The sequence below is a fragment of the Gymnodraco acuticeps genome, unplaced genomic scaffold, assembly GCF_902827175.1.
Source record: "Gymnodraco acuticeps unplaced genomic scaffold, fGymAcu1.1, whole genome shotgun sequence".
Lineage (NCBI taxonomy): Eukaryota > Metazoa > Chordata > Actinopteri > Perciformes > Bathydraconidae > Gymnodraco > Gymnodraco acuticeps.
The window spans coordinates 1,053,093-1,076,515 of record NW_022990274.1 but is presented as its reverse complement, the minus strand read 5'-3'; positions in this window follow the sequence as shown (position 1 = coordinate 1,076,515).

The following is a 23,423-nucleotide window of genomic DNA, read 5'->3' as shown; positions in this document are numbered from 1 at the left end:
GTGGCCTCTGGGTATCCCCACGTCAGAGTACCCAGGAAGAAAATGAGAAATCTCCAACGAGGCGTTTTGGGGAGGTATTTTCTGTGTTAGAGTTTTACTCCCTACAGGGTGTACTTTCAGGGTTTGTGACTCTGCAGACCGTTTACATGCATAAAAACCTTCATAACACACAAGGGGACAGGTAATAACCGGAAAAGCATGACAAGAAATAATTATCTAAAAAATACATATTTCTATTGCAAAAGCAAATATGTTAATATAAACAGTATTTTCTTAAAGCTCTAGCCCAATCGTTGACATTACTGTTAGATGACCTTTTATAAAGCAGGAAAATACCAAGTAGGTATTTTTCAATGCAACTTTACCACTGGCATTTATGCCCACTTAAAATCTGAAATGTTGTTGGGCAGCTGAGCTGAATGTTGGAAACATTTGACAGTGTCTACAGATTGGTTCGGTAGAACAAAATGCATGGAGAATATTCAGCGAGGATCATAACTCCAGTTTAGTGTCAGCTCGTTGGAAGCGTATACAGATGGGGAGAGCTGGGTGCTCATTTAATGGTCAGTTTAGCTAATGCAATAATAGCTGCAGAGTGGCGCCGTGTAATGGTCACCTCACTGGGCCGATTCAAGAGAGCCCAGCCGTTCCAGTCTGGTCCTATTAAGGAACCTCAAGGCCAAGCAGACACAGGACAGACAATTGTACATTTTCAGACATGTCAGCTCAACACAATGTAATGGGTGAGTAATGAGAAACAAAATGGAACGCTGCTATCAGTGTGCCTGAGGTAGGATCAAGGTAGTTGTTTCTTTGACATTCGTTTTTTTCTGAGTCTAATTATGTACGTTTTTTTGCTAGAATGCAGTTGTGTATCCTGTGCTAAGACACAAACACACCCCTCTATGTCATTGCAAAAGCCATCAATACGTTGTATGTTATATACATCACAAACATGAATGCAACATTGATTTCTGATAGCTAAGATAAAACATTCCTGTGACAACCCACTACAACCTACTACAAGGATATCGATGATTGGCGTCGATATGGTGAAGTTCAATCAATAGCCGATCGATGACATTGGAACGGTAGAGAGAGGAAGGAGTAGATAACACTTAAACTTGACCTCATTAGCATCATACCTTATGAAGTGTACATCACTGATTGAGCGGCTCGCGAGGACATACATTTGTTATCATGTATCTTTTTTGTTGTTAACCAGTTGAGCCATGAGCCTGTTTTTCAGGCCTCAGGCTCGAAAATGACATTCCCAGAACAATTGACTATATCTTCCCTTCTAAAAGGGGTACATTAATAATCTTTTTTCTCAAAGCAATGATAAACCTGTGAGTTCGATGTAGAAAGGTCAGAATCAATATAGATGTTTTTATTTTAAAGTAAATTCAGATTGAACATAGTAAAAAAAAAAATGATAGTGTCCGTCCAAAAAAAAAACATTACTTACTGTGAAAACCACCCTTGAATGATGGGATAGTAGACTAAAAGCTTTAGGAATCCAAACTATAACCTAAGTACCCTGTATCAAGATTGATGCAAAACAAGTGACATTTGATCTTTTTAGAGAGATTTAGAAAAAAAAACCCACTTCTGGGGTCATTTGGGTGGATTTTCCATATCTCTGGCCCCCCTCGGTCGATTTTGATGATTGACACCTCTTTTTAACCGTTAGAGCCAATAGAATCGAGGGGAAGTTCCTAAAATCCATCTAAACATTACCCATTGGTGAATGAGTGATGCGTAGCCAGAATACCCACAAAATGTAATTGTATCATTTAAATATTGAATTGTTCTCTCTTAGTAAGATCCCATTTTCAATAAAATTGCGGTCTTACCTTGACTTGAAGATGAAGTCCATGCTATCCTTCTGGACAAAAATCTCTATTACTTTTTTGTAAAAGTCCTCCTTATCTTCTTGTAGTTTAAAAAGTCTATCATAAATCTAATCAATAGATTTATGATTAGAAAATTATAAAAGTAGGGTAGACATGTGGATATTATCCGGCTGAATAAAACGTGCATTTATCTAACAGGTACGTTTCCCACAGATCTTATTTTGAGCTATTTTCTAAAATCCTATGGAGAAATCTCATTGCTTTTTTGTCGAGGGAAGCCATGCGCAGCTTACTTCCTGGTTTTAGGACGCGTCTCTCTCCTCCTCTTCACACACCACACTTTTCGCGGCACCCGTACTTACAGCCAATCAGCTCTGAATGATGTGAGATGACGTATGGTGGGGATGGCAGCTCACTGCCCCTATGGTCATTATTTTTTTGCCACACACATTAAATAGGACAATACTCTGAGCATGCACAGTGTAGTTTTTACAGTCACCGTTCACTTAGACAGTGAGAGGGAGGGGCATGATCGGGTTTTGTCCCACATGGTTCTAAACAGCTCAATAGGCACACACTGTAGACACTAATTAGAAGAACACATACTAAAACAGCAATGTACAGACGAATCAGTTGATTAAACATGATCTTAAAATATATTTTATATATATTTTTATTTTTGTTTTGCATTTTGTTGTAATCATTATTTTTAATACTTTCTGCTGACACTGCACGCCACGGGACCCTGACCAAGCGTCGCTATTGGACTATCAGGGAGTGAGACTGTGTTGGCACATCCGTGTGTTGTTTGGTCATGTGATTCTAAACTTACTTTTAATTGTGTTGTAGGTAGGTCTTACTGTATTAAAATGAAGGATGCATCTGGAGTTCAGTTGAGTGTTGATCAGTTGGCCTCCTGTGTCAGTAAAAGCAGCTTTGACTAAGAAAGTGTTGATTATTGAGTTTGCTTTGCAGATGCTTTGGCCACCAAGGCCTAAGCCAAAAAAATAGTTTTTAGGAGCACTGCTTTTGAATGTTTGCAATAAACTTAAGGTGAACCACCTGCTGGTCTAATCCTGTGTCTGCACACCTGTAAGTACTTACTGCACTTGTTTGTGGAGATTCAGCCACATGATCCTTTCAGAGAGGCGGATCATGCATTTCAGTCTGCTTCTAAGAGCTCTCAAAGCTATCACATATTTCAGAACCCAGGACATATCCTTTTTGTACAGTGCTCATCAATGACAAAAGTTAAGAGTTTATGCTAAAGTTGGACTCATAAATAGCATTGGCACCATAGACTGCACCATCTACACATCAAAGCGTTTTCTAAATTACCATTCCCCTATTGTAATCTGCTCCGACTCCTTTGTACTGCTGCTCAGTGGGAATGTGTCTAGCTCCAGGACTGGTGGAGATGGGTGGCTGATTGGTGAGACATTTTTAACTATGAGGACTGTTATTCAAAATCTTATATAAAACCTCAACTTTCTTTTACGTAACATAGGTGACTGAGGTTATACCATGCCTCCATGGCTTTTGACACCACTCGCTAGTCTCCAGCACAGAAAGCAGCATTTGCACAACGATCGACTCTGTGGTAGAGGGAACACGATACATGATATGTCTTAACTCTACAGCAGAATAGCTTCTATGCACCTCAGAGCAAGCTTAAATACAATTGTCTGCTGAAATCTGAACGATGTGGCCATGTGACAACCCCCAGATCAGACACCCTTTGGAGGAAAAGCCAGACGACTAGTGGACCCACCTTACGTAGATGTCATCATCGTTCGGCAGCGACTGCTTATGAAGTGCTCGATCACATGGATGTGTTTGTGCTCCTGTAAAACCATTTAAGACTGTAAATAGTGATATTTGGCGTTACAGAAATCTGAACTTGAAATGGTGTTCATTAATAAATAAGGAATTCCATAAGGGTCAGTTCCATATTTTACTGAAATCCTTTGTTATTGTTTCATTAATCTGTTTACTATTTAAAACAGAAGTGAATGAAAGGAAATGTGCTATTTTGCTTTCAACTGGGACTGTGTGCCTGCATTCAACCAAAGCCTGCGGAATGTAATTGGATAAAAGACTACTCTGACAACAAACAGACATCTGAATGTTCCGAAGCCAGAACCTTGCCCAGTCCACATACTGAACATTTCATGAACTGACGGTCTTCGGCAATGGCTTTTTAATTAGCTTTAGCTTTTTTGTCGAGCAATTTCATCTAATGTTCGCCTACTTGCTCACAGGGCATTTACAGAATCACAAATGTATTGTTTAATTGTTGTGTCTTTGTTTTTTGTTGTAGCCCCAGTACTGACACTCTGGAAAATCATGTATACTTTGTTTAAATTATTTTAACAGTACCTCGATTTCCATTCTTCTGCAGTTGTTCATCTTAAAGCATTTTTTTAGTGTCATATTTCCTATTTTTGGCGTGCATTTACATATTGCACAACAACTGTCTTTATGGTCTTATAGCTTATACTGTTTAAGCTAATAAACAAATGGCCATGGCGGCAATATGTTGAATTCTACATTTAACCTGCCGGCAGAAGAGCAGATTGGAGGACTTTGGGGCTTCTTTTTCAGGTAGAATGGCCAGTACAGACAGTCTGTTTGGTAACAGTGAACACTGTTATTTTAAAATAAAATGAAAAGAGATAAACTTCATTGCTCCCATTAGACTAAAAGTTAAAGTGAAAAGAACAACTCTTCCTGATCTAGCCTTTGAAATGTGTCTTTTTAAGTCTTCAAGCATTGTGTTCTCTCCGTCTAGAACAAAGTGGTATTTTTCTGCACTTTCATTTTGAATTAGGGGTTTGGCGGTACTTTGCTTGGGGAGCAGCTGAACTGCATATTTAATTTGAATTGCAGGCCAGCGGAAGCATAGGTTGACAGTTGGCTGAAAGAAATAGAGCAACATGGGCATCTGGTCTTTGAGCTTAAATGAGTGTAGATTCAGCAGCGATGGGCCAACTGCATATCAAGCAAATTCACATGAACGCCACACAAAATAAATGGACAATAGATAAATCATATTATCAGGTACATTGGAATAATAATACATAAGAAACAACCCCCAAGTCATTTTGAAACAGATTATGCGTGAAACAAAAAACATCCGAGAATTGAAATCTGCAATGACCCACAGCTTTTACAATGTCAGGATGAAAGAGAAGCGTTGGACATGTGCTCCATTGTTTCATCTGCTTCATATTCACTGTCATTATTCCGCTGGATGCGTCACCCTGTTTTAATTACGCTCTCTGTAAAGCATTTTAGCAAGGGGCCTCGTCTTTATCTTTCCCCTTTTCCTGTCTTTTTCCGCCTCCTTTCTTCCTCATCTGTGAAAGGTTGTGAGACACGCCACGGTCTCTCTCGGAGACGCTCTGGAAACTGGATAATTTCAGCTTGCAGACCGTCTTGTCATTTCAAGCTAATTGCATGGTTTAGCACAGCTCTGGCAATTATAGCTCTCTCCTCCTTTGTGTAAGTGCGATAGCTTTCAGGGTTCTGCTGCTTAAAGAAGATGGGGCTGCTGCTTCCCTCGTAGTTCAATGCAGTGTTTTATCCACCCTGTGAAAGCACATGGTTTATAAAAGAAGGAGAACAAGGAACTATAGCGCAGAGTTAGCATGTAGGCTACTGACATTGGATGTAGAAAACAAAGCAGTTTCTGTTAATGGGTTGATAGTCTTGATCCTGTTACTGATTTTAGATGTTAGAGTGACAGAAAGCTGGCCACACACACACACACACACACACACACACACACACACACACACACACACACACACACACACACACACACACACACACACACACACACACACACACACACACACACACACACACACACAACACACACACACACACACACACACACACACACACACCACACACACACACACCACACACACACACACTCATGCACACAGGGGAACGTCAGCAAAGATGGAGCCTTTGGGGTCAGGGCTGTCTGGTAAAAAAGGTCAAGTGTCTGCTCAGTCTGTTTTTCGCCAGACGTGTGGAATGCCGAATGCAAGTTTCAAGTGTGTGTGTTTGTGAGCGTGCGTGTGTTCCTGCTAATCACGATTGTGCATTTTGTCACAGTCCCTGAAGTAAAAATATGCAGGTATCGACTTTTAGAAAGGCTTTCTGTTGGTGTGGACAGGAAACAGCTGACACATAAACAACACACACACACACACACACACACACACACACACACACACACACACACACACACACACACACACACACACACACACACAGAGGAGCGGGGCTAAAGCACCAGAGGCGTTATAGCCAGAAGGCGCCTCAGATAATTTCCCACTCCAAACAGAACCCAGGAGCTGCTGACAGACCATGAGCATGCACCAGAGCACAGTGTGGCTGGAGACTGTGGAAACGGTGTAAGGGCGCTTGGTTTGAAGCCCACTCAAACAAGCCTAAAGCTAATGAGTCCTTCGATGGATAAACCCCAGCCTGATTGGGGCTGTTGTTGTAGTCAGAGAGCCAAATGTGGAGGGATTACCAGAGAATGTTCCGACGAGGAGGGGAGAAGGTTGTAGAAATGTTGGTGGCATGGAGTCTATCAGATCTACTGTTGGCTCACAGTTGTACACATGGAAGGGTGTATATCATGAATATTCATGCGTACACACAGTTGCTCAAATAAAGAGACACATTAAAGACTAACCAACGGATTATGCACAAAAACCGTCACCGCCTGTCTTTTTATGTTTCATCTTTTATGCTGCGTGACATGTCATTTGAATAATAGGATAGATTATCACAAAAAGGGGTTACACTCTGTGTTTGTTGCCATTTCAGATTAGAACAAATGTGGGTGTGTCGACTACTCACAGCCTGTTTTGCTTTTTATAGCTAGAGGTTTAGCATTTGAGTTGTTCTAACCATGTGGCCAACATTCTGTTTGCATCAGGTAATAATGGAAGTGTACAAAAGGGATTGATTGATTAACGTGCCAGCGTCCAAGTCCTTTACATTTTGTAATTCGGTTAATGTTTGCACTCACTTTTATCCATGATAATGGTCTGCAAAGGCTAAGATCCCTGTGTTCCCTCCAGAGGGAGTTTCTCTCCCACACACTCCCCCCTGCCTGAAACGCCTCCATTGGACTGCTTTGTTTATGTCTGTGACATAATGACATCACAAGTGAACTCTTGTACTTCTAGCTCCAACACATTCTACGTGATATAGGCTAAGGGGCGGGGCATCTCTAAGTGATTGACCAATCACAACAGAGCCATCCAGCTAACCAATCAGAGCAGACTGGGCTCTGGTTTCAGACAGAGGGTGAAAATAAAGAGCTTTTTGAACATTAAAGAAAGGAGACATGTCCCAGTAGAGACACTACATACTAATATGATGCTGAACATGAGTAGAATATGTCCTCTAACTGATAGACATAGTGTACTCACTTTGCCCACCTTACTGTACATGAACTACATGTTCCAAAGCATCTGATTCAGAACTGTTTTAGTTCTATTGGTTTAGATATTAATAGGTATACCATTCAAATAGGATGTGATGAACTGATCCTTGTGTTGCAGCTAAGTTGTTTCTCTATTGGATATGGATATTATCTACTGGATATTGTTTCTACAATAAAGGGGATGAAAGATATGATAAACTTTGATCTGCTGTATATTGCTAGTGTGCTCATAATAAATTATGGTCATATTTAAGATCCATAAGCACAAAGTTTACTTACATATAAACCTACGAAAATACAAACAATCACATGGCATCTACACATATATTTATAGACATATTATTTGTATACACATACAAATATTGTAGAGCTAGTGCACAAACAAGCTCTGCCCCCCCCCCCCCTTTGTTCTCTATATGGAGCCTGTCCAATCCTATAAGCGTTCCGCTACACTTCACTGTAAACGTGCAGCTGTGTGGAAATAAAAATAAATTGAATAAATAAGAGGCAGATTTGTCTCAGCGTTCGACTCACTTCATTTGCTTGGATCTTGGACAGGAAGAACAAAGAGCAGATCAGCCGAAACACATCCACACAAGATGAGGGTCAGATTTGATTTCAACTGCTTTTCTCATTTATAGAAGATCAAGAGAAGATTATTAGATTCTGGTATCACTTTGTCATGCCTTTAAACAAAACCATAACACAGAGTATCTGGTAATAGTGATTCCCACCTGATACACATTTATTTTCTCTTCAATCTATGAATATACTTAACTATCAAATAGCCTTTTACAGGCACTTTGCCTAAATACATATTTTCCTACAGTCAATAAAAAGGTAATTCACAACACATCACACATTTGCATAACAGCTTTTTACTTTGTGCTGAACTGAAATATAAACCACAAACTGGGTTTTAGGAGCAAAACACTTTTGTGATGCAAAATGCAATACTTTCAGTTTGCGTGAGATACAAAATGTGCATCGCAGAGCTATATCTGATATAAATAAGCTGCATGTCAGAAGAAAATAAATCAAATTAAAAGTAGTTAATCAACAATGCCATTACCACTGAATGATTTACCAAACAAAAATCATTTATTTCGACATAGATATATACAGATAGAGAGGGAGAACCTGAACAAACTATGAAGCAGTGAGTTCTATGTCTAGTTATGGTAAATAGCTAAATGTGTGCGCTTTGTGAAGATGATCACTGTGCATTAAATAGGCTGAATGCAATCCTTAAACAGGTGTTTATGTGCCCAGCCTGTGATTTCAACTGACTGATAGAGTGGTACCAGTATCTGTGCTTTATTCATGAATTCTGCCACCACCTATATCAAAAGGCAAGTGTCTCTTGTTGACGTGGTGCAGTAGAATCTGAAAACTACATAACAACATCACATAAGAACATCATACACTGGCAGTCCTAGAAGACTGGAAGAAACTGTAAAATGTCAGTTCTCAGAGATCACTTTGTGAGGATTCAAAAATAGCACCAAAGACAAAAACGAGAAGAGACAGCTCCAAAAAAGGAATACTTTTCGCAACCATTTATCCAACCAAGCAATCCTATAAATATGGCCCATACAATAATGGAACATTTAAATACTAATGGATGGTAATTAACTTTCCCCAAGCAGGTTTCATATTGTATGGACACTGCCATGACACAAACTCATAAACACTGCCTTGGTGACCAATAATGTCAATAATATGGAAAAAGCAGCAAATGGGTTAGGACATATTACATACATGTTACAATATCTGTAAATATATTGAGTAAATGATATGTATAGAGACGTCATTATCCTTATCTGTTCAACCACCAAATCTGTTTTTGGAAACAAGGCGTGTTTATACAAAGTATTTTCAAATAGGGCACATTTATTTTTCTAACGTAAAACATCTAGACGCACTTGGCTAATTATTATGCAAATTAAGTAGATTTTCTGTTGACTTTGTAGGGGCTATAGTAAATATCACTTTTAAATAATGTCTAATTACTGAAATGTATTGGAAAAAAAAATTCTGGATTGCGGGGGGTTTTCACCTACAGTAGTATCTAGTGTCTGCTGAGCGTGTGGGGCGACTACAGAACATAGCACTTTTCAATGTGTAGTAAATTATACTAATAGACAAGGAAATCAAAGTCTTATGTTGCAAACTCAATAGACGGTTATACGTTATACGACCAATGACGTGAATTCACTGGAAAAAAATAAACACACAGTCATGCTAATCATGGCTTTTTCATCTCTGAATAACAACAAGCAACTTTGGGGAGATTAAGTCTGATCTGTTTCCAGTGCAGTATTTACTTTATCACAAATGTGTATCCCTAAACACTAAACAGGGATGTTGTCACAAAAATCACACCCAGTTCAGCTTTTAAGTCTTAGTGCACAAACATTGGTGAAGATTTACAACATATTAAATGTAATCATAGTCACCAGAATGATCGAGAAACTTGAAAGCGGCCATTTATAAAACAAACAGCAGTCCCTGTGATCTTACTTCTGTATTCATGGTGGGGGTTCTACAGTGGTATTTCCAACACAATTAAAAAACAAAACCCTCTGGCACACTAGCAAGTTATGCATCAAGCACAGTGCTGTAGAGAAATAATTGAGCCAGCAGGGATCAGCTGGCAGTGCCAATGCAGTGGAGTGTTGTCGATCATGTTAGAGATGCTGTGATGCTAAAGCACTAATGCACACTCATACGCCTATGAATAAAGTATACGGGCTGGTAGCTGTCTTTAAAGAGATTGCCATTGCATTATACATCAGTCGTCATGTCTATAAACATCATTTGCGGAAGGGATTTGGTGGTTTGCTAATGTGGTGCCAACCTGTCTACAGATGGACTGTGTGCCATCATGTAGGGTGGGAACACTATTACAGAACCATCTTAAAGCAAGTTACGTCCCATTGAGCTTCAGAGGATGGATGCTGTTCAGCCAACTGAGTCAGCACTCAGAGAGCACAGCTTCGAGTTCAGACGGCTGGGATGAAGGACGACATAGAGGTGGTGCTGACAAACAGCACGAGGGAAGCCATTCGGTTCAGTCGGCATCAAAACATTTAACACTAAAACAAAACATTTTTAAAGGTAATAAATGGTTTATTCAAACCCTTGATTAAGTTAATAGTTAAGTTTGGTCCCAGTACACATTGTTCAATCCCAAGCAGTTATTTTCCTTTTGTCCTGATAAGTAATTCTGTTTTCTAGAGGAGTTTAGTACTTGTGTAAACAAACCTCTAACATCATCATCACGGTCATGGTCATGGTCAAAAACATCTTCAAATAATCAAAAACAACTTAATCAGCCTTTATGTCCAGTGCCAATAGAATGATGCAGTAATGAGTCCTCAAACCTGGGAATGACTTCTGAATCCACTTCTGGTTCTCTCGTCTCGAAGTCAACGTTTTTGGAATGTGTTTTTGGTTAGATGCCTGAAATAAGATCTGTGGTTAACACAAGTATTGTGCTACAACATAAAATATGTCAGTAAATACCCCACTTGAGAATGTCTGAAGCTCTTGTGTCATAAAAATGGCGGCTGCTAATCAGTGACTTATGCCCCGGCCACACGAGGACGAAAACGGTCGTTTGCGTTACTGTTTAGTGTCATATAGACCGTTCGGCCACACGAGGATGACAGAATACGGCACTAAACGACTGCGGAAACGATAACGGGTCCCGAGGTGGATAGAACGGCATACGCAACGCTCTGGGGGGTCAAACAGCTCCGTGTGTGCGCCCTATACGATCATTTTCTGATAATGATGAGGCAATAGCCCCGCCTCTCCCCACCTCTGCTGCTCACCCCCGCGTCAAAGTAAACTGCACACTGAATTCAGATTATTTATCTTTCTCTCGAAATGGACATAAACGCGAGAGAAATCTAATCTGACAGGACGGAGACACCTCTCAAACTACCTAAACTAGTTATAAATATGTTTATTTTTACTGTCGGCCGGGTCACTCATTACTGGATCAGCTGCTGCATGAAACAGACACTGGCGCTGTCCAAAGAGAGGGAGGAAAAAGAGAGTTTCCATGTATTTTATTATTATATTATATAGAGTCGTTATTCATTTGTTTTAAAGCTCAATAAATAACAAAGAAGACCTTTGACCGGCACTTTTATAATTTTGTCGGAAGATTTAAACTTTAATACACGTTGACTGGCGAAAAACTCTGCCCGGTTCCCTCGGCCCCCACCGCGGAGAATAAACAGAAGGGCAACCATGACAACCATGCTTCTTCGCTGCTTTTGTGGAGGAAGTTACAGCGCCACGTACAGGCTCGGCATATGTACTGCAGCTTCTCCAGCGGTTGGAGCTAAACGGAGCGGTCTCGTGTGGACAGACACTATCCGGTGAATATTGCGTGTGGACGGAAGCTTTTTTGCGATTGCGTTTGCGTTAATCCTATGCGTTTAGCCGTTTTCGTCCTCGTGTGGCCGGGGCATTAATATGAGTCCGCCTTTAGCTTTGCTGTGGTGATACGCAGCCATGAGAACCTGGTGTGGTTCGTCAATAGCTGTTAGCTTTTGACTTCTGTCAATTGCATTTACGCTTAAAAAAAGATCTAAAAGTGATGTTAATATGTTGAGATTATCTTCCTGAGTAAAATGTGTTTACTGTAGTATCAAAAACACGTGTTGGCCAAAGAGGTTATTTTCTGAAATATACCAAAAATCCAATGGGGAAATCCCATTGCTTTTGTAGGGGGGGCCCTTGTGGTGCTAACTTTTGTGTTGGCCTACAAAAACACATCATCACTGCACTACTCAATATTGAATGCCAATACAGAAAGTAATGTGCCCCTCTTGTAACAAGTCAACAAGTAAGGCTTTGGAGGTTGAGGCGATGAAAATATATAGTATATCAGAATGTAATGCTTTTATTCATCGCAAACCCCTAAACTTCCTAAAGTCTTTGTGTTGTCGGACCTGTTCAACTCTCCTGGTTAACCCATATGTCCAATTGATGAACAACAATGTTAGAAAATATCTGGTTTAATAAACATGAAATAAAAGTAAAAAGCAGCATCACTACTGGTGGACATTTATGCGCTCAGCCCTGAAAGCTCTGTCTCCTTTTCACAACACAAACGACTTACACTGCAGTATCTGGAAGTCATTACACGTCCAAATGAAATACATTAGTTGGATTGACTATCTAAAGGTATCTCAAAGACTTACAGTGACTCTTTATTAAATCTGCTGGACAGAGAAGCCGTGGGCCATGGAACAATTGTTATGGAATTTGGAAGTGATCCGGATCAGGGACTTAAGTTATTAAATGGTAATTGCTGTTTTGTTTTAGGCATAGTTCTGAAATGAACAGAGATGGAGACTTGATTCCAAATCCTCTGGGTTTGTTCGCAGAGTCAGAAAAATCTATTAAAACAAGATTCAAGTGGTCGGGCGTGTTAAGATTTAATTTCAACAGACATAAATAAGGCACCCTCTTCAAAATATTTTATCGACGATTCCACAGTGTGTAGCTTTACCAACAGTCCTTCTGTTATTGCTCAGCAATCCCACATTAGAACTCCATCATCCCACCCTGTTTGTACTGGAAGAGGCCATCGCCAAATGGTGTTTCCATGAGACTTGAATCACTTATTTGACTCCTCATGAGTATTAGTTATTTTTCTTCCAACATCCTCTCTCCCAATGGTCCGGATCACCTCACTCTGTCTGGGGCAGAACCCAGCCAGCAGGAATGACCTTCAGGCTATCCAGCAATTTAAAATCCAGCAGGTTTTCAGCTGAACCTCTGGATTCCTTCCTTAGACCCCCACGACCCATCATTATCTGCCTGGGATTGAGTAGAGATCACTGCCTCTTATCCCTTGGATCATCGTAGCCCTCCCTGCCCCCCCACTGTCAGACACAGCCAACCTCTTGTCATGTAGTGTAAAATATAGATGGTGTGAGATTAAGGGTCACATGTCAGGGAACCTCTGAAATACCTTCCTTACTTCAGGGAATTATTGAGATTCAATGTATTTGGTGATATGCTTGATTTGGAAATGTTCCATAGCTGTGTATTTTAAGTGTTTTGTTTGGCTGCTGAGTCCTTCTCCCTCATAACAATGTCATCTAAATATGTTTATAATGGTGAGTTATCATTTGTGAAGTTGTATGTGTTGGCCAAGTAATTGGACAGATTGTCCCTGAAGTGAAGTTACATTTGTTTTACAAATACTTTATCATTTTATGATCACATTTTGCACAGATATGTGGACAGAGTTACAGGCTTTAAAATAAGGTTTATGAGGCACATAAATATGCCTAGGGAAAACTGAAAGATATACAGGACATCTTCTGCTCATTTCCAGGTTCATATTTGTATTTTGTGCGTCTACTGTGACATGTATCATACTGCCTGTGCTGCAGCACCTCTTTTCACCCTCTGTCTGAAACCAGAGCCCAGTCTGCTCTGATTGGTTAGCTGGCCTGCTCTGTTGTGATTGGTCAACCACTTATAGATGTATGGAAATGTCCCTATTAGTAGGAAAACTGATGCATAAATCAGATCTTCCCAAACTGGGGAGTATTGGAAATTATATTTCAATTACAAATCTAACATAAAAACGAAGGCATGTACTAATGATAATTTGAATGAGAGAGAGATAAGTGAGGGAAAGCACATTACAATCAGCCAAACACTGTTACGGTGTGCAGGAATCAGGACCCAAATGCAGATATAACGAAAATAACTCCTTTATTTCAAGGCTACAAATATACCATAAACAGAGACAGAACAGAACACTCACCGATGAACTGGTCATTACACAAGACGAACCGACCCTGAACACAGGAAGAGACAAGACTAAATACAGGAAGGGGTAATCACAAGACGAGACACAGCCGGGCAGGGGAGGAGAAACACAAGGGCCACAGGTGAAAACAATCAGACAACTAGACACACCAGGGAAACTAACGACGGGAGGAAAAATACAGGAAGAAGGACCAGACAATATACAAGGATGAAAATATCCATAACCTGACATACAAAACTACAACACAGACAGATCCTAACAAACACATGCAATATATTCTCCCCAAATCTAATAAAACTAGCATAGTACAGGGTGGTTGTAATATGGTGTTTTGTCCCTAAAATTGTAACTCTCCAAAAGGAAGCACCAATCTCAGCACAGGTCATTTCATTCGTCTTAAAATAATAAATAAGTTTCAAATGTCCATTATGCAACGCTCACAGGTACGGATTGAAACCCAATAGCACGACACAGATACAACCAGTGTTCAGAATGTTCAGTTTGTTCAGGTCAGGGACAGGCAGGGTCAAAACCAGGAAATCCAATAAAGGGGCCGGCAGAACAGGGCTCAGAACCAGGCGATCCGTCAAACAGGCAAACAAATCCAATCAGGGGGCAGGCAGGAAACTCGAGGTCCGATAACAGGCAGGCAGGGGTCAAAAGGAAAACAGAAAAGGAAACACTGGAGAGGTTAGCGAAACATACAAGACAACCTGACAGAGGACAAGTGAGAGTGAGGTGGAATATACTGTGGAGTTAATGAGGGAATGAGTAGCAGGTGAGGGGAGTGAGCTGATTGCAAGAGCCTGGAGGAAGGCGGGATCTGAAATGACAAGAGAGTTATGATATGCAAAACCAAAAAACAACTACAAAGGTGTCGAACTAGTGACACATTATTTGTTTAAAAAATAAGATTACATCATGGTGAACATTGGCATTAAAGAGTTAACTCCTATAGTCAAATCTTCCTGAAATAGAACTGTTGGTTTCAGTTTGGCCTCAGATGCTTCAATGTTTATCACATGACACATTCCATTCATCCATTGATCTAGAAGTCAAATAGCACGCTCTACAAGCAGCCTGTGTTCTGAGCCGTGTTCAGCAGACTGGCCCTGCAGCTGTTCTTCCTGCACCATCTGTAACTCCCTTTGTCACTACTGGTTGATTCGCATCCCTCAGTTCCCATGTCACAGAAATAATTGATATTAAGATGGAGCATGTGAGGGTAACACGACGATGCATGTGCAGGGAGGCTGTATCCTCTTAGCGCTTTGGTTATTCTCTGATGAGTCCTGTAGTCAGTCTCATGTCATCATTTATTCATGCTTCCTTCACCATATAGAATTTATGGAGGTGATGAGCCAATCAGAGGAGAGCCTTACCTTTAATCGGCTCCCTCGCCATCACAAGACACCTCACATTGACCTCTTTTTACTCTTCATTATTTTTGTACCTCTTTTCATTAATCAATAATAACTAGCTGTGTCGACATGTGTTCATACTTTAGCTCCCAGTGTTTGACACAGAGTACAGTGGAGTGCTTGGCTTAGCACATTGAAATCCCAGATCAGGCGTGTGTAGATCTCAGGCTGGAGGAATGACTAGATAAGGGTTAACTACGGTGGCCGGCCCGTGCAAACGCACTGCAAAACACTTCCATTAGGAGAATTGCGCTGCACTTACAAAAACATTGTAAATATACAACACTAATATGCTGAAACCAATGCAAATGAAGAAACATCTTGGCCAACTTGACAACAGATGCACAGCACATACATAAGTTAGCCAACAATCACTGTCACTGGAAACTCCCCTCAAATGCTTTCGGCTTATTTTACCAATGGGATTGCATGATTTCAGATTATTGCAGATCTTGTGTATGCTAGCTAGCTAACGAGCTAAACCGGTCATTTCAAAATATACTGACAAAACATTTACAATTGTGAAACAGACAAACTGTGCCAACTGTGACAGTTGGCCAATTTTATAATACATGAACATCACCAAGCACTGTGTGTGTCTTGAGCTTCTTGCTGTGATAGAAGATATTTCTTCATTTGCATGTGTTTTGGCACATTTCAGTTTTTGTATTTGCATCATTTTTTGATCTCATTATGGGAGTGTGTTGGGCTCTTCTAACATGTTTGCACTGGTTTAAATATGCAAATGTTTTTGCATATTTACAACATACAATCAACATTTTGAAATGTTATTATTATTATTATTTAACCTGAACTGTTGAGGGTGACATTGTAATACTCTTACAAATAACATATTAATTCACACATAAACTTGGATAAAAAAAGACATGCACACACACACACACACACACACACACACACACACACACACACACACACACACACACACACACACACACAACACACACACACACACACACACACACACACACACACACACACACACACACACACACACACACACACACACACACACACACACACACACACACACACACACACCCACCATGTATACATCACTTCAAGGGACATTACATTGACTTACATGTATTTCCTGGAGACTTATCCTAACCTTAACCAACACATAACCCTTAACCTTACCCTAATCCTAAACCTAACCAAGTCTTCACCCTAAAATTAATGATTCCCCTCATGGGGACCTCCAATTTGTTCCCATAAGGGAGGCGAGTCCCCACACGTGACTGTTTAAACAGATTTAGGTCCCCACAAGTATAGTAATGCTAGGCCACACACACACACACACACGAACAACACAGAGTCTTATTTTGTATTAAAATGCCTTTGCCCTATGCCCTCTTCCATTCCAGCGACGATGAAGATAAATGTGTTATTCCGATGGTATAATTGTGTTTACAGTTGGAGAACAAGTGCTGGTTAAATTTGTCATTTATTTTTTATGAGGCTCTGTTTCATTTAGTTTTGTTTCTCATTACACGAGGAGACGAGCGGCCCAAGGCCACTACTGTTCTTTCCTGTGTTTAACACTTGTTTCAAAAAGGGAAAGAGATTGTGAGAGAGAGCAGTGAGTATGTAAAATAGGGGGAAAGGAGTGAGAGATATTGCCAGTAAAGAGATTCTACCCACAACATGTCAGCAACATCACAATCAACAGGTAAACCCTCCACCCACTCACATCTCATCCGATGAAGGCTGGTGGGAGGGAGAAGCTGTGGAAGCATAAATACTGAGGAAAGAATGTGGAGAAAAATACAAAATGAGGGGAAAAACAACATGAGGGAGCTTCATTCGTGGCAGTCGTGACATCCAGGCTACAATGTTGGTCTCTCTGGAAAACAACGCAACCAGCTAATTAAACACCTACGAAGTAAACCCGCTTAGCTGGTTCCATCCATGTGGGCCAGACATCCATCATCCTGCTTTGGTCTGCCACACGCTGTCTCTGACTCAGGACCACGGTTTACAGTCACAACTCACCTCACTGCTGCCACAGTCAGTGGTGGCTGAGCAGGGAGAGGGATATGTTTATCATGGGAGGGACCAAATTAAAGAAGCCCTGCTTTTATGGTGTTAGAATAGAATAGAATCCTTTCCTTTTCCCTCTCCTGTATTGTGGTATAGGTGTTTTAGTGCATGTAAATGGTCTGCAAGGCTAAAATCCCTGTGTTCCCTCCAGAGGGAGTTTCTCTCCCACACACTCCCCCCTGCCTGAAACGCCTTGATTGTAGTCCTATAGGTTAGCGCTCTAAGCGGTTGACCAATCACAACAGAGCCAGCCAGCTAACGAATCAGAGCAGACTGGGCTCTGGTTTCAGACAGAGGGTGAAAAGAGATGCTGCAGCACAGACAGTATGAGAACAATAAAGAGTCCTGCTTACATACATCACCCAAACCACAGACTGCAGGACCACTCCTGTCCTGATCCAGCAGTCTTGCTTTAGAGGAGTGGATAATTCCGTATTAAGAGTAAATGCAAGAACACTCTACCTTCGATATTTTCCCAATCCAGACTGCTGTTTTTGGCACCCAGACTCCGGTGTGCGTGTTTCGCATAATCATCTCAAGAGTCCCAGAAATCACTCGTACTTAACACCGTGATTCTCAGGTTTCTTTGGTTGTATGTGTCTTGTTCCGTCCTCCACTCTTTTCTGCTTACATTGACACATAGCCTGTTCTCCCTCTTCAGAGTCTCTGTGCTCTGAATTGTGTTGTGGAATATTTCCCACCAGGAACTCTCTCTGTCTCCATTTCTCTCTCTGCCTTTGAATGTGATGAGGTGTGTTTTTTCCCGCTTGTTTCATACCCTGACATTTGTGTTGTGCAGACTGCTAGAAAGTTTTCCCTTTTATTGTTGTTACCTTTGCTGCTTCTGCTGTCTTCTCTTTCTGTGTCCCTTTCTCTTCATCTTGCAACACTTTCCTCGCCTTTCTCCCTTGAGTTTGTTTCTTTTGTTAACTGGGGAACAAACTGTTAGTGAAAAATGTCAAAATAATATGACATCTTATTTTGAAGGAGTGTTAAACCTGGCTTGGGTCCTAAATCAACTTAAACTATTCCCTACATTTGACATCCATCCACAGCAGGTGTTCAATGTTCTGAGGTGGGACAGAGATCAGTGAGACACATGGCATGTCATTTCAGAATATGATTCCAAAATGAAAACGGTTCAAAACACATCAATTGGAGGATTTCAGCTCGCACCGATGTATTTCAGTCTTCATTTTCTGCTTTTGAGCATGCATTTAGAATGAATCTAAAACAGGAAAGTGCACACATGAATGCATCTTGCAGGATTGGAGATATGTCCCATTCCTAAACCTTCAATGGGCAATGTGTCTTTTTCAGAATCCTGGATAATGTCATCTGTAGGCTGCTGGCTCTAGTTGTCTGTCTGGGATTGTCAGAGCCCCAGACCCTTAATCCCCTGGCAGGGAGACATGGAGGCCTTCATCAGTCACGGGTCGTTAGTTTGATCTTCCTCACCGTAATGAGGTCACTGTCACCTCGGCCTTTCATAATTCTCTAATTACTCTGTGGCGAGAGGTGGACTGTCATCAGAATGAAGCGTGCAGTCAGACAGATTTCCACCAGGATAACTGACTCTGATATTTACCTAACTTGCTATGACATTACATTGCCAGTGATACTATAAGAACTCTAAAGGGCACTGATTTTTCATGCCAGATTTACTATTCACAAGGAGTGCTTCTCAGCATGAAAACACTATTTGTAGCAGTGCTCTCTGCTGTTTTGACTTTGAGATGGATGATTAACCGTGTTGTCTTTTTAAAAATGGACAGGGCTCAACATTAAACAAACACATTTAAACACAAACACAGGCTAATCTCGATCTGACCTTCCTTAAGAGCCTGAAAGACAGTCTGAAAGACATGGTAGTTGGGAGGATCAAAGGATGCTATTGAATTGCATTATGGGAAATCTAGGACCAAAGGTCTTTCAGTTGTTTTTCTCCCCTTTAAACAAAAGGACCAGCAGAGGTCGCATTAGCAGAAGGCTGCTGCTCGAGTCCTCACTAACACGAACACAGTGGATCACATTCTGAGGTCTGTACACCCGCGTCCTGTCTGTCAAATCATTGATTTTAAAATACTGCTGCTGGTTTATAAAGCATTGAATGGTTTAGGGCCAAAACACATTTGTGTTCCTCAGCTACTTTATGAACTGTCACATCTGCTTTCTGTTCCCAGGGTCAGAACTAAACATGGAGAAGCAACGCTCAGTTATTTATGCTCCAAATATCTGGAACAAACTCCCAGAAGTCTGCAGGTCCGCTGCAACTGTCACTGCTTCGTTTCATGTCTTAAACTACACCGTCTCTTTTATTCTTGACTTATTCTATTTGAGCTTCTCTTAATTTGTTTATCTTTAGCTTTTTACTTACTGTTTGTAATTGTATTTAAAAGTGTTATATTTTGTTTCTTTTGTACTACGTATGTGTTAATGTTGTGAATACTTTTTGTCAAGCACTTTCAATTGCCTGGTTTTTAAAAAGTGCTTTATTAATACACTTGCCTTGCGTTGTATTTAATGCGGGTATATAGTGATACCATTGAAAAAATAAAACAGTGTGCGTGTTACCGTGAGTGTGTGCGTGTGTGTGTACATGTGTACGTGTTCAATCTGCTGCCTCAGACCAATGAGATTCAAGAGACTGTGTCAGAATACAATGCAGATTGTTTGTGTCCCGCTGTCCGTCACATTCAATAACTCCGTACATCAATGTATGACATGTATGACATATGATGATGTCTCCTCCTCATCATTGTTTTTAGGATCAATTGAACTGAATTTCACTGCTGATGATTCATCACCAGTTTGGCGCTGTATTGACTGCAGCTGTGTTGTGTGGAGTGATGCCTGAAGTTCTGTTAACTGACCCAGTATGGAATATGTGATCGTTACGATCATACAGTATGAATGGAAAATCACATATGTTACTTAAATAAGATTTATGAACTGAGTTAGTTGTGATGACAGCTGTTTTACAGAGTGGAATACATAATAATAGACAGCTCAAAATAGTGCAGTGTAGTGTAAAGCTAGAATAGGACAAACCACAATAATAATGGCAGAAATCTCCATAAAGAAAAATGTGTTCACGCTTACTAGAAGAAGAGAAGTGTTTGTATTGTACAAACAGATGATGTGATATTAGGTCAGCGAAAAATCAATGTATGTACAACTTCCTGAGTGTTCTACTATATGTAGAATGTAGTCCACATACAGTACAACCCTTTGACTAAATGCTCAACAATATGACAATGATTGACACGCCATTAGATTTCAGAATAAACTTTAATACATTTGGCAGTCTTTCAACTCTTTAAAAGCATCAGGAAGAAGAAAAACGTTGTTTGTCCTATTAACACATGTTAGCATGCTAGAACTCTTCACAAACATTGTTAACATGGTAAGAAATATACCGCCAAACCTCAGGGTCTTAGCCTTTTCATGCATGCTAACATGCAGCAGAAAAGAACCCCCGCACAGAGTTGCTCACATTAGTTTACTTTTTTAATTTTCCATGTCATTAAGCTGATGCTCTAAGGCAAAGCAACTTACATTGACTTCAGTACTGTGGCCCAGTGGCGAACCGTCAGGGCCTTCAAGGTATTCAGAGAATACCCTGGAACACTGAGATAAAACAAACAAAAAATCGATTTAATTATATAAATAAAATGTAATAAAATGTGTGTGTCTACAGAAGGTCCAGTTGTGATAGACACGGTTTGCCACTGCCGTAGACATGCGTACGTATAGGGGCAAGGGGGTTTCGCTTTCTTGACCAAGAACATTCTTAACCTCTTGAGCCCGATTGCCGCACACGCAGCATCTTGTAAGAAACACCATCCCAGGGCTTGTTAACATTTAACAACCTATTAATGTGGCATACCCACTTAACGGGAAGAAACTCAGCTAACAGACGATGACGACCATCTTTACCTAAAGGAAACGCAATTCCAACAGCAAGCGTCTAAATCAGCAACAAACAACTTCACTTTACAGAGCCATAACTATACATATGTCTTACCTTTGCTGTTTTGTGATCAAAAGTTGTGTTCAAGGGCATACAAACGCTGCTGAGGGTTAATCCAATGTCTCTGTCATTTTAAAATGATTACTGATAATCCATCATTACATTTATTTGTAATAAACGGGGTATAATGGTTAGCCGGCCGGAGCATCTGCTTTGGGCATGCCTGTGTGTGAGTCATTCTAACTAGTGCTGCGTACCTGGACTCACATTCAGGTTCAGGTCCGGACTCAAGTCCAGAGGTTCAGGTTCAGGTCCGGACTTATAAGTCCGGACCTGAACCCATGGCTTGTGTCAAGTTGTGTGAGTAACTAAAGTGAACTTATTGTGAGCTAATTATCAATTAAAAATGAACTCATAATCAACTCAAATTCAAACTCGTCAGGTTTATTGTGCTCCCTTCCAACTTGTGTCTACATTTCTCTACAAAGTACAAATGTAAAAAAAACACTTTTTGCCACTTAGTCTACAAATAATAATAATAATAATAATAATTCCTTACATTTATTATAGCGCTTTTTCAATGACTCAAAGCGCTTTACATATACACACATTACACATATATGATACATGCAATGGTCAGATACTGTGGACAATACCCACAGGAGCAAGTTCAGGTGAAGTGTCTTGCCCAAGGACACACCGGCTTTACAGACGCAGCAGCGGCGGGTTTCACCCCTTGATCTGATGATCATTGCACAGCGCACTGCGCCACACCGTCCATCTTCACGCCTCGAAGACATCGAGGCGCTTTTACAGGTACACATTGGTATTATACATGTACTGTGGACAATACCCACAGGAGCAAATCCGGGTGAAGTGTCTTGCCCAAGGACACAACGGCCTGACGCAGTGGCGGTAGGAGCGGGTTTCGAACTGGAGTTCCCCAGCACTCCCCCTTGATCTGATGATCGGATGCACAGACCACTGCGCCACCCGTCCCCATAATGACTTATGACAGCAACTACAGTGAACTACTACAAAGTTCAAACATTTATTTCATTTACCAAACTAAAGTAACCAAACAGTCCCTGAGCTGACTGAGCCTAAATCCCTAAAACGTTGCTGAAAGGTAGAGTGTAGAGTAGACTATACGCATTACACTGTTACACACCTACTATACAGTATAGGCTACACTGTAGTGACTGTACAGTCAGAGTGTACTGTACTGTCTGTACACCATGTATTTTCTACAACTCTACATGTGTACATTATACAGTACATACTACATACATAGTGATGTACATACATACTGTTAGAAATTAAAATCAATGTTGATATGGCGTCATTTGAATTAAATACACTATTTAATTTAAATCAGTTTTATTCTGAAAAAACTGGAAGTTCACACTATTAACTTAATACTTTTATTCTGAAAATTCTTCACTTCCGGTTAGCATTAGCATGTGGTGAAATGCTACGTTTTCAAACCGTGAATCGAAGGTGAAATGACATGTGATGTTGTACACTGAGCACACTGGGATTAGCACTCATTTATTGACGCTGAATAACGTTTATCAGGGAATGTTTAAATAACCACAGATACCAACCTGGGCAGACGGGAGATGAGGAGAGCGCCTCCTTTTGCAATTTCATTTGTACACCACCGCATCTTTTGTGTAATTAAATGCTGTTAACTTTTATAAGCTTCCCTTGACTCTTTTCAGTCTCTCCTGCCTTCAGGGAGGTTTTAGATGGTTTAGAACAAAAAGGAGAATATACGTAAGTGCTAGTTTTTTTGCGAGTCCAAGTACCGGTTCCCGAC